This window comes from Zootoca vivipara, chromosome 17, assembly GCF_963506605.1.
Source record: "Zootoca vivipara chromosome 17, rZooViv1.1, whole genome shotgun sequence".
NCBI lineage: Eukaryota > Metazoa > Chordata > Lepidosauria > Squamata > Lacertidae > Zootoca > Zootoca vivipara.
The window spans coordinates 22,042,471-22,058,299 of NC_083292.1; positions in this window are offsets into that span (position 1 = coordinate 22,042,471).

The window sequence follows — 15,829 nt, forward strand, 5'->3', positions numbered from 1 at the left end:
TGAGGAAGGAGGGAGAGAGGGAGAGAGGGAGGGAAAGAGAGAGAGAGAGGTTTTTCTTGTCATCTATCCTCCTCCTTGTTTTCCTTCTTCTTCCTCCATCTCCTTCCACCCTTCTTCCTCCTCTTCATCTCCCCTTCCTCCTCCTCTACTTGGTGGCCCACAGATGCCCTTCTTCTTTACAGTTTCGCAGTTTCTTTTCAATGCTGCATGATGTCTTTTATTTAGGACAGGGACGGGGAAACCTGCGGCCTCGTGGAGAAGAGCCATAGCCCAATGGCAGAGAGTCTGCCTTGCAAGCAGAAAGTCCCAGGTTCAGAATGACATCAGGTGACCCATTTGCTTTCATCCAGGCAGCTTGATATGAAACCGCCCAGGCAAAAGCATGGGGCTTTGGCTGCCCCTCTCCCTGCCAAACAGATGCTTGCTGGCCTTTACAAATCCCTGTGACTTCCTGAGCACCAGAGATTATGTCAGGGCTTGCAAAGGCATCGTGGAGGGTTGGGTGGGGGTGTTGCCAGCACCACTCATTGGCACCTCACATTTGGCATTGAATGGCGTCTTTACCTTCCCTACACTTTTTTAATAAAATAACTTTTAATTGCAAATTTATAAAGGAAATGAAGGAAAAGGAAAACCCTGCCGGGTCATAGTAACAATAACCGTGAATACATTGGATATAATTTCAATTGGGGGGGGGGGTTGACAAGAATTTTTCCGCCCGGGTACCACTTGACCTTGCTACGCCACTGAGCTCAGCATGTGTCACCCAAATGTTCCAATAGGTATCCAAGCAAGATAGAATCATAGAATCATGGAGTTGGAAGAGACCACAAGGGCCATCCAGTCCAACCCCCTGCCAAGCAGGAAACACCATCAAAGCATTCTTGACATATGCCTGTCAAGCCTCTGCTTAAAGACCTCCAAAGAAGGAGACTCCACCACACTCCTTGGCAGCAAATTCCACTGTCGAACAGCTCTTACTGCCAGGAAGTTCTTCCTAATGTTTAGGTGGAATCTTCTTTCTTGTAGTTTGAATCCATTGCTCCGTGTCCGCTTCTCTGGAGCAGCAGAAAACAACCTTTCTCCCTCCTCTAAATGACATCCTTTTATATATTTGAACATGGCTATCATATCACCCCTTAACCTTCTCTTCTCCAGGCTAAACATATCCAACTCCCTAGATAGGCTTCTCTATATTCATTTATTACATTTATATCCCACCTTTTCATTCCAAGTAGCTCAAGGTGGTATATATACCGGTAGTTCTCCTCCTACCCTTCCTTCATCACAACAACCCTGTGAGGTAGGTTGGGCTTGCTGATCAGAAGGTCGGTAGTTCGAATCCCCACAATGGGGTGAGCTCCCATTGCTCTGTCCCAGCTCCTGCCAACCTAGCAGTTTGAAAGCACACCAGTGCAAGTAGATAAATAGGTGGAGGGAAGGTAAACAACATTTCCATGCGCTCTGGTTTCCATCACGGTGTTCCGTTGCACCAGAAGCAGTTGAGTGCTGCTGGCCACATGAACCGGAAAGCTGTCTGTGGACAAACGCCAGATCCCTCGGCCTGAAAGCGAGATGAGCACCACAACCCCATAGTCGCCTTTGACTGGACTTAACCACCCAGGGTTCCTTTAGCTTTACCCAGACCAACACTCTAGCCACTACACAAGACTGGCACACACACACACATGCCTTGCAATGTCATTTCAGGGAATCCACACCCATCTGCCCTACATCTGATTTCATAGCTTTGAGTATATATACACAGAAATGTAGTGGGGAGGCACAGTGGGCCCGATTATCCCTGCAGGCTGAAGGTTCTCCACCTCTAGCTCAGCAGCTTCCCCCTCTGATTGGCAGCCTCTTCCCAAGGAGTTACATGCCCCTGTGCCTGCTACGTGAGATTTCCCCCTAGTGAAAGTGCAGGAAATGGAACCCAGGGCCTTTAGCCAGCAAAGCATGCGCTCTTTCGCAACCTTTCCCCTTGAGACGTTCCCAGTGAATGCACCTTCCGTGTGTGCCTTTGTTTCCCCCAAATGATCCCAACAGTTGTGTGCGCTTGTGTGTTTCATTTGCATGCGCCTACAGTCGGACATCTGACGACTGGCACAGAAAGGAGCAAGCAGGCATGGGTCGGGGGGGGGGGAGTGGAGATGAGCAAGTGTCATGCAACAGCCCCTATCAAACCAGTAGCTGGGAGCGACGGGGAGCTTCTCCCTCCCCGCCCTCCAATTGGTGTTTGCATGTTTGTGCTTGTGGCCAGAAGGCATCCACCACCACCCCCTCCACCACCACCACCACCACCACCTCCTCCTCGTCCCTGCCAGTGTTGTCGAGGACAATAATGAAGGCTGTTCCACCAGCTACCAAGCCAGCCAGCCCATCACTGCCACCAGAGCATCTCTGGAGGTGGGAGGAAGGAGCTCCCCCTGGGCTCATCAAGCTTTCTGCAGCCCTGGCCAGCTCTGTACACACCGAGATGCCAGCTCCACCCCTTGGCTCTTTGGCAGCTCTGGCGCCCTTCCCTCCTGCAACAAAAACAACGACGAAAAGGAAACCCACATTTCCCCTCCCCTTTCCCTTTGCCTTCTGCCTGAGATCAGCACACACAGCGCCATAGGAATGCCATGCTAGCAGGGCCACATCGGAGCATCTATCTTTTGAGCCATTCTGATAGGAAATGCCCAGCAGGCCAAATCTTGCCCGCCAAAGCAAGGGGGAGGTCGGGAGGCATATGGTTGCTGTCCTCTGCGCTCCGAGTGACAGGGGCAGCAAACGAAAAGGCTGTTGGGTCACTCAGGGAGCTGGGTGATAGGAGGCTAGCCCCCCCTGGCAGAGCATCTTCTCTGACCCGGCCACGCATTGCTGGGGCAGTCGCCACAGCAGGCTGCCTGCCTGGCAGGGGCTCCCAATTTCCTTGTCTTAAAATGGAATGTGGGCTCTCTTCTCTCTTTTTTTGTTAACTGGATTAACACCGCGATGCCCTATAGAATTCTAAAAAAGCAGCGGACTGCCTCCACTTCCTCTCTGACGGTTCTTTTCGCAAATATGTTGGGTGGTGCTGGGTGGAAGGGTTTGACATGTTTTTATTTATTTTTATTAGATTTTCAAAGATAAAGCAAGAAAAGAGAGAGAAAAGGAAAAAAAGGAGATAAACTTACATCAAAAGATCATACAAATCCCACATACTGAGATTACCCTGAAACTCCTGACTTCCCCCCTTCCCATCCATGGGTCCACTTAATTCTAGTTTCAACTGCATATCAATACTTCTCCAATTTTTTCATCTTCCTAAGCTATCCATGCTTTGTATTTCATTACAAGTGTATTTAGATCCTGCTAATGTTTTGACCTGTTTTACAATAATTTTGTATATACGGTATATTATAAACATTTCCCATTTTAAAAAAATTCTTGTCTTCCTGGTCCCTGAGCTTCCCGGTTAATTTTGCCATTTCGGCATAGTCCATCAACTTGATTTGCCATTCTTCTTTGGTTGGGGTTGTCTCTTCCTTCCATCTCTCGGCCAGCAGCATCCGAGCAGCCGTGGTAGCATACATGAAGTTTCTTCTGACCTTTTTGGGATCTTGGTACCTATAATTCCTAATAAAAAAGCTTATGATTTTTAACAAAGGTTAATTTAAACATTTTTTCATTTCATTATATATCGTTTCCCAGAATTTTTTTATTACATTACAATTCCACCACGTATGATAAAAAGTATCGGGTTTGACATGTTTTTAGATGTCCAGGGTTCTTTTTTTCCTTTTCCTTTTTTGCTTATTCTGTTTTTTGTTTTGTTTTTAAATTAAAATGCAAAGCCAAGCATAGAGCAAAGCCATAAAAAAACAACAACCCAGGTTTGGAGTATCTATGGACAGACATCAGGGATGTGGGTGGCGGTGGTCTAAATCACTGAGCCTCTTGGGCTTGCCGATCAGAAGGTCAGTGGTTCGAATCCTGCAACGGGGTGAGCTCCCATTGCTCGGTCCCAGCTCCTGCCAACCTAGCAGTTCAATAGCATGCCAAAAAAGTACAAGTAGATAAATAGTGTTAGGTATTATGTATTTAGTTTGACTGCAGTACTTAATTTGCCCACCGTGGCTGCAGTTCTTACCCTGCCCACAGTGGCTGCAGTTCTCACTCAGGTCCACAACATGCAAATGAAGGATTGAGACTGCTGTTCAAGGATTGGGTAACTAGGGGAAGTTTGTTACTGTTGCAAGTTACTGAGTACTATATAAGCCAGCCGGCTAAGCTATTGTGCAGTCCAGGACTCAGAGCTGAAATAAAGAGCTGGTTGTTTTAAGAGCTGGGTCTTCATCTTTCCCACGACTCAACAAATAGGTACTGCTCCGGTGGGAAGGTAAATGGCATTTCCGTGCGCTGGTCTGCTTTTGGTGTTCCGTTGAGCCAGAAGCAGCTTAATCATGCTGGCCACATGACCCGGAAAAACTGTCCGTAGACAAACGCCAGCTCCCTCGGCCTGTAAAGCGAGGTGAGCACCGCAACCCCAGAGTTGTCTGTGACTGGGCTTAACGGTCAGGGGTCCCTTTACCTTTACCTTTATGCACAGACATCAGCAATACATTCCAGACTTTGGGTAGAATAGAAATTATGTCTATTAAAAAATAAAAACACACAATTGACATGGAGATCCTTTATTTTCCGGGGCATTTCCAACAAACCTTAGTTGGTGAGGCTGTGTGTGTGTACTCCTGTTTGATTGTATTATCCACAGCCATTTATATGGTAGGGAGGGAGGGGGAGGAACAGGGGGAAATGGCTTTGTTCTGCATTATTAACGTAAACAACAAAAATCATACCAAACAGAAGAAAAGTTGTCTTTACTTTTTCGACCCTTATTGAATTCAGTGAGGCTCCTCCCATCTCAACCTGGTTAGGGGTTTATTCACTGCACTGTCAACAAGTGCCTCTTCTGCAGCTGTATTGCTGGGAAACAGGCCTCAAATTAAGGTAGGGATGGAGGAAAGACTTGATTCATTTAACATTTAAAGGCAGATCTACCTAACTGACAATTTCCAAAACATTCCAAGAAGCGAAACGCAGCCACCTTTTGAAATTTGCAGCCCTCTGAATCTTGCAATGTACTTCTCCAAATAACGAGGATGAAAAATGCATATTCTGGGGCATAGTACCCATAACAATGCAAATGTTAGTGGGAGTAACATACAAAATTGCATTATTTTAAGGGGGGAAATGTATCTGAGAACAAGCTATGTATAAACGTGTATGTATATTAGGAGACATTTGCATGAAAATGCCAATTTGTTTCCATGCAGACTTTTTTTTAAAAAATGACTTTTGTAAGGAAATTTGAGGGTTGGCTAAACAGTAGACTTTACCTGTTGCAACCATACAGAAGGAGGTGGTTGTAGAAAATAACAGAGTCATTTATGGCAGGAAATATGCAGTGCTGTTTTCCTGGAAAAAGAGGTGCCAGAGTTCACCACAAACTTCTCCCTTGTTCTCTTAGAATGGCAATGGTGCCCAGCTGTGAAGTGCTGGGGCTGAGCTCCAGTGAGCTCCGGCTGGAACATCTGTAAGCTGGATAGAAAAGTTTCTAGTTGTAGTCTAACCAATGAAGCTAGAGGAGAACTGACCTTAACTTGTGCAAAACCCCTCTTCTGCAAGCTGAGTTACACCCGAACTTCCAACAGCTCTCTTGTTTAACTGATAATATGTGAGCCACTCTGGGAAACTTTTTTTTTTTTGCTTTAAGTAAATAGAATTATCTTCCATGTGTGTCCCCTGACCACACAACTTGGATTCCCCCTCCCCTTAAAATAAAGGTATGACAACTTTAATGTTTGGTGATATAATGGCATCTTCTCCCTTTGTATATGTCAATCTGTTAAAGTCTTTGTGCCTGATATATTAATGATGCTAATGAAACACGTCTGGAGGGGTGTGTGTGTGTGTGTGTGTGTGTGTGTGTCTGCATGCAAAGCTGGCTAGAAGTGAAGAGGGGAGATGAGAGAGGTGGCAATAGGGGAGGGGAGGGAGGGCAAACAGACAGCCACTAATTAGACGCCTTCATCACAAGCAGGGAGATGTGCCAGGCTGACAGTCAGTCAAGCAGATAAGGGGAGATGAGCTAAAATGTAGCCCTGGGTTCCTCAGGGCCAGGGGGCCTGGCAGACAAGAGCGCAGCAAGCAAACAGGAAGCCAAGGAAAGGTCATTTGCAAGGAGCAATGTTCAGGATCCCGGCTTTTGTTGTCGCCCTGCTGGCATTTCTGTTAACCATTCCTCGGCTCTTGAAAAACAAAACGAAAACAATAGGTCTGGGAAAGAGGAATCCTCTGCCCCTTCAAAGGGATGCCATCTTCAAGCACAGGATAGTTAAACTATGGAACTCACTTATGATGGCCACCAACTTGGATGGCTTTAAAGAGGACTAGACAAATTCATGGAGGAGAGGGCTATTGATGGATGCTCGCCATAATGGCTGTGCTCTCTGCCTTCACTGTCGGAGGCAGCGATGCTTCTGAATGCCAGCTGCTGGGAACAACAGGAGGGGAGAGGGCTCTTCTGCTCGGATCCTGCTTGGGGGGTTTCGCACGGGCATCTGATCGGCCACTGTGAGAACTGGATTCTGGGCCTGATCCAGCAGGGGACACTGTTGGAGATTTGGATGCAACTCAGCTTGCTGAGGAGAGGTATTGCATGGGTTAGAGTGAGGGATCTCTGCATTTCCAGAGTATCTCTATACCTTTAACCTCTCAGTTGACTTTTCTATTTCTGAAGCTTACTGTAGATGGATATTGTGTTCTGTTTTACAACTTCCTGCTCCTCTCCCATAGCTCTTGGGTCTCAAGATGTGAGGTCATCATTAACTATCTTCTGAAAGAACAAAGGAACAAGCATGACTGACTTGTTCTTCTTCTTCTTCTGAGGAGGAGGAGGAGGAGGAGGAGGAGGAGGAGGAGGAGAAGGAGAAGGAGAAGGAGAAGGAGAAGGAGAAGGAGAAGGAGAAGGAGAAGGAGAAGGAGAAGGAGAAGGAGAAGGAGAAGGAGAAGGAGAAGGAGAAGGAGGTCCTTGTCCTCAGGCTTAGAATCTAAAAGACATAATACAAAAGGAAAAAGTAAGGAGGAGGGAAAAGGCAAACTTAGGCACTAGGTCTTGAAAAGTACGGTTTTTATAATGACTTGTTGGGATGGAAACAGTTCAGGTAGCCTGATGGAATGCCTGCTGCCAGGTGATGGCTGAGGAATGGCCAAAGACAGCAGCCCTGTTTTCCTTCTTTTCCTCTACTCTGCAGCCTGATGGAATGCCTGCTGCTAAGTGACAGCTGAGGGAGAGCTGAGTGCCCTTGCGCCAAATGTCCTTTCTTGATAGAGACTGCATAGGTAAATATCACTATCTCTATCATCACTAGGATCTTTGTGGCATCAGGAGATGTTGCGGAACTGCCCTCTTCCTCTCAGACCTATTTGCACACCCAGCAACCAACGTAAGAAGCATTGTGGAAGAACTAGAAGCAAACCCTTAAGAATGACTGTGGAGATATAAAAGGGCTTTGGAATGGTCAGAGGCATTGAGCTTCTGTTGTCAAGTCCACCTTCCTTGGCATCCAAGCCCACATCCCAGTGAAGGTAAGCAGAAGAAAGACATCCACATTGGGATGTGTGTTTTCCGCCACAGTTCTTCCACATGGGAGTGCGCCAGCTAAGCTGTCAACAAAGCTGCTGCGTATACATATAACTGAACATGATGGTGACATTGGGACAAAGAAACAGGTGGAGCAGGCAGCAGCAGCAACATTCCTTATTTGTTTAAAGCACTGTTGACTTCAGCCAAAACAGGCTCCTGGAGCATCGTGCAATGGTCAATACTTAGATGGCCTCTGCCCTCAGGCTTCCTAAAAATACATGACACTAAAGGGAAGGAGGAATGTGGGAAATGATCTAATAGAAACAGCCTGCCGGATCTAGTCAATGGCCCATCTAGCCCAGCATCCTGTTCTCACATTGGCCAACCAGATCCCCCACTTTTCCTTAGGATGTCCCTATTTTCACCAGAGAAATGTTGGAGGGTATGGCCTCCACATATCCACGACAGCCTTCACAATGAATGACAATGACATCAGGCGTTAGCTCAAAAATGTGACTGAGCTTAAGACTGATCTACAAACCTAGAGGACTAGAAAGCTTTGCCATTTGTGAGTTGTTGTTGTTGTTGTTGTTGTTGTTGTTGTTTTGCCCAAAGACCTGCCAGTTTCTCCACCATGCAAGACATTCAGAGGCTGGGGAAGTAAATGGTTTGCCTTGCATGGAAAAAGCCTCCTCTGCTGCTCCTCTTTTGAGTGCACAGGCCACGCTCCAAGCCCATCATGTTCAGGTGTGAGCCAAAGGAGAACTCTGAGCTACATCAAACAACTCAGGAAATAGAAAAAGTTCAGGTCAGTTTAATAGCAAAGGAGGAGAAGTCAAACCGGCTCTGCCATTAGCAGGTAAAAGCCATTAGCTCTAAATGGGAGCAGCCTTCCTCGCATCAGTGGGGGGAAAGGAGAGAAGTGGGAGTAGATTAATGGAGAAAGGAGAACAATGTAGAAAGAAGATGGGGGAGGAGAGCAGGAAGGGAAAAGACTCCCCTACGAGGACAGGTTGCAGCATTTTGGGCTTTTTAGTTTAAAGGAAAGGCAAGTTAAGAGGCAATGGGAGGGAAGTGTACCGAATTATACACGACATGCATACCCCCCAACATTTCTCCAATGAAAATAGGGACGTCCCGTTCTGTAATGATAATTTTAACCATTTATACCCCACACATCTTACTGGGGTGCCCCAGCCACTCTGAGCAGCTTCCAACGCATATGAAAACATAATAAAACATTTTTTAAAAAAAATACAGGATTGCCTTCAGACGCCTCGGGGGTCGGATCACCCCAAAGCCTCCAACATTTCTCCAATGAAAATAGGGACATCCTAAGGGAAAGCGGGACATTCTGGGATCCAATCAGAAACCAGAACAGCTTCTCTAAATCAGGGACTGTCCCTGGAAAATATGGACACTTGGAGGGTCTGGACATGGTGAAAAGTTTATCTCCCTCTCTTGTAACAAGAGGAGATGGGCCACTGATGTGATCCAACAAGCTCTTCTTAGGCACTTATTTTAATAAAGGGAGACCGGTGCGATTGAGAATGGAATGACACTGCATGGAGCATTATTATAATTTCCTCCAGGCAGTGAGTCAGCCGTGCCCTCATCTAGGATACTCCATTCCTATACAATGGACTACAGTCTAAGCATGATTCACAGATAAAGGACCCAAAGGAAGGAGTGGTGGAGGGGCCTTGAACCTGTCCACCCACAACCATAAACTAGATAACAAGAGTTGGCCAGTCACCTTGTCACAGTCTATGGGTCAGTGCATGGCATTTCACTCCAAATACTAGTCACCCTTTCAAAATTTGTGTCTATTGTATAAATTAGCACATGCAAATGTGCATCCTCTCTTTTCTTTCGGTAAAGGTAAAGGGACCCCTGACCATTAGGTCCAGTCGTGACCAACTCTGGGGTTGCGGAGCTCATCTCGCATTATTGGCCAAGGGAGCCGGCGTACAGCTTCCAGGTCATGTGGCCAGCATGACAAAACCGCTTCTGGCAAACCAGAGCAGCACATGGAAATGTCGTTTACCTTCCCGCTGTAGCGGTTCCTATTTATCTACTTGCATTTTGACGTGCTTTCGAACTGCTAGGTTGTCAGGAGCAGAGACCAAGCAACAGGAGCTCACCCCGCCGTGGGGATTCGAACCGCCGACCTTCTGATCAGCAAGCCCTAGGCTCTGTGGTTTAACCCACAGCGCCACCCGCGTCTTTCGGTAGGGCGATGCATTTACTCTTTGTGGGTGGATGATGTTGCATAAATGCTCATCCTAGTCACGAAGTGTGAGCATATATGCACATGGTATGCAAATCTCCTTGAGCCTTTTCTTTGGCAAGGCCTAAACAATCCCACCACCACCTATACTTAAGGCCTCCTGACCCCTCAGCTGGGGCATCCTGACCCATCCAGGTGAAAGCCAGCTCTTCTTAAATTCCTACAGTCTGTAAAAATTTAAATTGCAGAATGCACAAAAACTATACATTTCCTACAAAAGAGTAACAAAGCTTTTGATTCCTGAGCATGCTGAAGCTATCCAATGCTGGGAAAATTCTGGGGAAAGCAGCAGCATTTTCTTCTTCTTATTATTATTATTGCAATCACAGGTTTTTATGGGCATTTCCTTTCTATGCATCGTGCTCCGGAAATGAGATGGCAAGGATCGAGGCTGGCACACAAAAGGAGCTCGACGCTCCGCCGAGACTCCACCAAGCACCTCTCCGTTCTGCATTTGTGGAATGCTACCATTGCCCTTCACAGTCTCCACACCTCCTTTCCAAAGGCCTTTGCGACCATGAACAGGTCTCTCTCTTTGCTCAGGAGAGAATACCCTCGAAAATTGTCCCTCCCTTCTCTCTGTCCGGGCGTCGAGGTCACGCCATGGCTGCTTCTGCTCCCTCGCTGCCTCATTTGAATACCCAGATGGCCCCCACCAGAGATGAGCCTTTTCCTCCAGTGCATTATCTGAATATTTGCCCACAGACTCCTCGCTAATGAGCACAGACAAGTGCTGGTAGGTGGCAGGAGATGTTAAGCCCGCAGTCAATCAAAAGGATGGCGCGGGGAGCCCTGGGCACCCCCGCCAGGCCCATCCGACTTAATTTCTAAACTGGTGGCTTCCAAATGGCCCCTTCTCCAACACGGATCTCCCCCTCCCCTCCCCACCCACCCACACATCTCCCTCTCCCCCCCCCCATGCCACCACCCAATTACTCTCCATCTCTCCTGTCTGACCCACTTGGGGGCATGAAAAACTGGTACGGAGGAAGCTGCCAACTGCTTTAGACTTTGGAGTTGGTGGCGCTCACTCCTGTCAGCTCTGAGCTTCTGCTGGGTGCAACGGGGAGGGGGGGGCGAGGGAGAGAGGCGGCGGCTGTGCTTTCCCCAGCTAACTACCGGGTTGCTCATTTCCCCGTCGCCGGCAAAGCACCGGCAAGGTCGCAGCCAACAAAAGGGCGGTCGGCAGGCGCTGCTGGCAACGCTGGGGTGGGCGGGAGGGTTTCTGTGCCTAGAAAAGCACATCTCAGGGAGGCTTTCAAACACCTCCCAGCGGGCAGGCGGGTGCACGAGGCCTCTGAAGTCTGAGGTGTGCTGACAGCGAGGTGCTGAAGTTGCACTTTTAAGAGCTGTCAGTCATTATTAGCACAGATCCCTGGAGTGGCAGGAGCTGGCCCCCCTAGAGTGTCGTCTGGAAGGGGAAGGAGGGTGTCAGGGAGAGGCAGGTGCAGGGAAGAGAGGGGAGCCTGTCATCTCTGGGCAATTTCTCACTCGCTCGTTTTGTCCGGGGGGGGGGGAGAGGTTTAAAGTGGCACTTCCAAAGAGGTAAACATCACGAGGAGAAAAGGTTGAGTTGGAAAGGTCTGGTTGGATGGTGGGGCGGGGGCTGGGGATGGCGGTCAGCACGCAAGGTGCCGGAAAGAAATTTGGGGTGGACCACGTGCGGCAGTCACAGGGAGCACGTGCAGAGTGCCTCTCGCATGTCATCGGAAAATGCGGTTGCTAGCTTTGTTTCCGTGGCCCGGCTCCTGTGCTGTCAACGGCCTGGAATTTCACATTGGAGGCTTCCCCTGAAATCGTATCAAAGTGCATTTTTTAAAAATGCCTATTTTCAGATAACGTAACTTAAACTCTAACCCAGGCCTTGGAGCAGACTGACAACATAGTCCAGCTGCCGCTTACATGGCAGCAAACAATGGAGCATAGAAGCATAGGAAGATGTTTTCTACAAAGGCAGACTGTTGGTCTATCTAGCTCAGTGTGGTCTGCACTGACGGGCAGCAGCTTCCCAGGGTTCTGCAGCAAAGCCTTTGTTCCCTACCTGGAATAAGGGAGGGAAAATCTAGTCTAGTTGACATTTTAATGTGAACTCACCTAATTCACAATATGTCAACTGAAACACAGCTATTCCTCAGAAATCGACACCTCTCTGAATTTTGTGTTGCAGTTCTCCAACTAAATAAAAGTGTGCAAGAATGCATCTACCAGGGGGAGATTGCCTTAAAAATGCTTATGTCAATGGAAACAACATGCAAAGTGGATATTATTTGGGACAATTGCTTGCAGGAATGTGTGTGTGTATTAGGGGAGGTTGCCTAGAAATGTGTCTATTGGTGAAAAGATGCACTTAAGTGCTGATTTTTTTTCAATTGGACCTTTATTTAAAAGGGGGGGAATAAATAAATGGGAACCTGAAGAACTGAACTTAGAATCACAAAACTATAGAGTTGGAAGGGACCTCAAGGGCCATCTAGTCCAACCCCCTGCAATGCAGGAATCTCGGCTCAAGCATCTTTGGCAGATAGCCAGGGCCAGTGCGTCCATTTAGGCAAACTAGGTAGCTGCCTAGGGCGCCAAAATGGAGGGGGCGCTGGCCAGCCTGGCCGCCGCCTGCCTCCTCCCGCCGCCCACCGGTGCTGCCTAGGGCTGCCTCCACTGCACCTGTCACCTGTTGAGCGGCTTCAGGCCGCTACCCTGAGGTGCGCGCGTGCCTCCGGAGAGTGGACTGAAGCCGCCCAACAGCTGACAGGCGCAGTGGAGGAGGCCCCAGCAGGGGCGTACCCAGGATCAAAATTAGGGGGGGCAAGGGGTGGGAGGGGAGGGGCCACAGTGAGAATGTGGCCGGGGCTATGTTGCCTGCGCCGCCCAGCTCTTCCGAGGAGGCGGCCCCAGGCTCCTGCTCCCGGCGCGAAGCTCCAGAGGCGCGCGGGGAACGCGAGCCTGTGGCTGCCTCCTCCGCTTACGCTCCCCGCTCCTGCTTAGTGCTCTTCTGCTTACACTCCCCGCGCGCCTCTGGAGCTTCGCGCCGGGAGCAGGAGCCTGGGGCTGCCTCGCCTGCGCCCCTCAGCCTTTTGCTTCTAGGGGGCAATTGCCCCCTCCTGCCCCCCTGCCTACGCCCATGGGCCCCAGGCTTGTGCTCCCCGCGTGAAGCTCCAGAGGCGCGGGGGAGCGCGAGCCTGGGGCCATCTCGCCGCACCTCTCAGCTGTTTTTTATTTTATTTTATTTTTTCTACTTTTTATTTTTTCTACTTTTTATTTTTATTTTTCTACTTTTTTATTTTTATTTTTATTTTTTATTAATGGGGGGGGCAGAAGTTGATCTCGCCTAGGGCGCAAAAAACCCTAGCACCGGCCCTGCAGATAGCCATCCAATGTCCGTTTAGAAACTTCCAATGAAGGAGAGTTCACTATCTTCCAAGGAAGTCCTTTCCTTCGTGGAACAGCTCTTTCTGTCAGAAAGTTCTTCATAACGTTTGATTGATAATCAGCTTTTTCATGATCTGAATCCATTGGTTCGGGTCCCACCCTCTGAAGCAGCAGAAAACAAACTTTCTCCATCTTCCATGGACCAGCCTTTCAGATACGGCTATCATATCACCTCTCTGTCTTCATTGGATTGTAAGTCCTATCAGCCACATCTGGCAGGGTTGAAAAGAGTTGGAGTTCAGGGCCAATCTCAGGAGTAGATTCTTCAGAAATATGTAATGTGGGCAGTGAGTGATACTCAATGTGTGTTTGGGCTTTTAAAAAAAGAATTATAGCCCCTTTCCCAGCAGAACTGTTGGTGGGGATGGGTGATCATGTCTATGTTCTCCAACATTTCTCAGCAGTACATAGAAGCTGCTGACCTGATCTGTCTGCAGGAATGGAAAGTTTTTGCAACTTAGGAGGAAATGGCCCCCAACTTGCTACATTTCTATGCCTTAAGAGCCTTAAAAAAAGCCATATCAGGCTCTGAAATCTTAAATATTTATATGGAATTATGCACCCTACTTATTCTATATTCCAGACCCTGCTTAGCAGAGACACTGCAATTGTAATGGATTTAATAAAAGCTATCATATTTCATAATTCAGCAGGAAAGCTTATGCATTGGGCTGCATTGCCCCCAGATGCGGCTAAGAATAGCTAAGTTTCTTCATGCGGGTGGATTGTTTCAGGAGTGGAAAAGAAAAGAACAAAGTATGCTGGATTTCCTTCAAGCTGCCTTTTCTGAGATCCCTTCTCCTTCCCCCACCACCCAACCCCAACCCCCATTTTGCCCCATCGCAGGCTGAAGGGCTCTCAGGCCAAAATGATCATGGGGGATGCAGTGGCTCCTTCATGAGAAAAGGTTGTTGCGTTTGGGAAATTTTCATTTAGAGAAAAGGTGAGAAAGAGGTGGCATGATAGAAGCAGGGGCGTAGCAAGGGGGGAGCGGAGGGGGCAGCTTGTCCTAACTCCGTCTTTTGGGGGGGCAGCATGAGCGGCGACGGCAGTACCCCGCTACATAGCGTGCATGCGCAGCGCCGCTACATAGCGATGCATGCATTGTATGTAGTGGTGCTATGCATGCATGCTATGTAGGGACTCCCCTCCCCCGGGTACACGTCATGTTTGCTGCTCCGGGTGCCTGAGCAGCTTCCTACGCCACTGGATGGAAGCAGACTCTCCAAGTGTCCTGGGTTAACAGAAGCCATACCAGTTTCTAATTTGATCCCAGCATGTCCTGCTTTTCCTTAGGGCATCTCTATTTTCACTTGAGAAATGTTGGAAGGTATGAAGTTATCCGACCCCTGAGCTATTTAAAAGTAGCCCTGTATAGGGACGTTTAGGCCGAGGGAGCCAACGTTTGTCCACAGACAGCTTTTCTGGGTCATGTGGCCAGCAGGACTAAACCGCTTCTGGCGCAATGGAACACCGTGTCAGAAACCAGAGCGCACGGAAACGCCGTTGACCTTCCCGCTGCAGTGGTACCTATTTATCTACTTGCACTGGGGTGCTTTCGAACTGCTAGGTTGGCAGGAGCTGGGACAGAGCAATGGGAGCTCACCCGTCATAAATAATAAACTTCTGACTGTGCAATTTTTGGCAGTTATGAGTCAATAGCCACATGAGTATAAAGCTTAACTATGTGTGTGCACAGGTAACCAGACAGTACATTTGTTGAATGTAATGTGTGAACACACACCTACTGTCTCTGTATATGCTAGCTGTATATCCTCTTCTACGCTGTAGAACGGAATGGTGGATATATGATAGATAAGGGACAGAATATTACCCCCTTTGCATTATACGTTTAAAGTAGCATCATCCCACTTCTAGAAATCATGTCTTCACCCCCCAAAAAAGTCCCAGGGCGCTTAGGGTTCGCAAGGTCCGCTCTGCTCAGACCTCACCTGGAGTACTGTGTCCAGTTCTGGGCTCCACAGTTCAAGAAGGATACTGACAAGCTGGGACGTGTCCAGAAGAGGGCAACCAAAATGGTCAAAGGCCTGGAAATGATGCCTTATGAGGAACGGCTTAGGGAGCTGGGTATGTTTAGCCTGGAGAAGATAAGGTTAAGGGGTGATATGATAGCCATGTTCAAATATATAAAAGGATGTCATATAGAGGAGGGAGAAAGGTTGTTTTCTGCTGCTCCAGAGAAGCGGACACAGAGCAATGGATTCAAACTACAAGAAAGAAGATTCCACCTAAACATTAGGAAGAACTTCCTGACAGTAAGAGCTGTTCGGCAGTGGAATTTGCTGCCAAGGAGTGTGGTGGAGTCTCCTTCTTTGGAGGTCTTTAAGCAGAGGCTTGACAGGCATATGTCAAGAATGCTTTGCTGGTGTTTCCTGCTTGGCAGGGGGTTGGACTGGATGGCCCTTGTGGTCTCTTCCAACTCTATGATTCTATGATTCTAAGTCAGGAGCATTCCAGTCCATGAGATTTCAGGGCTC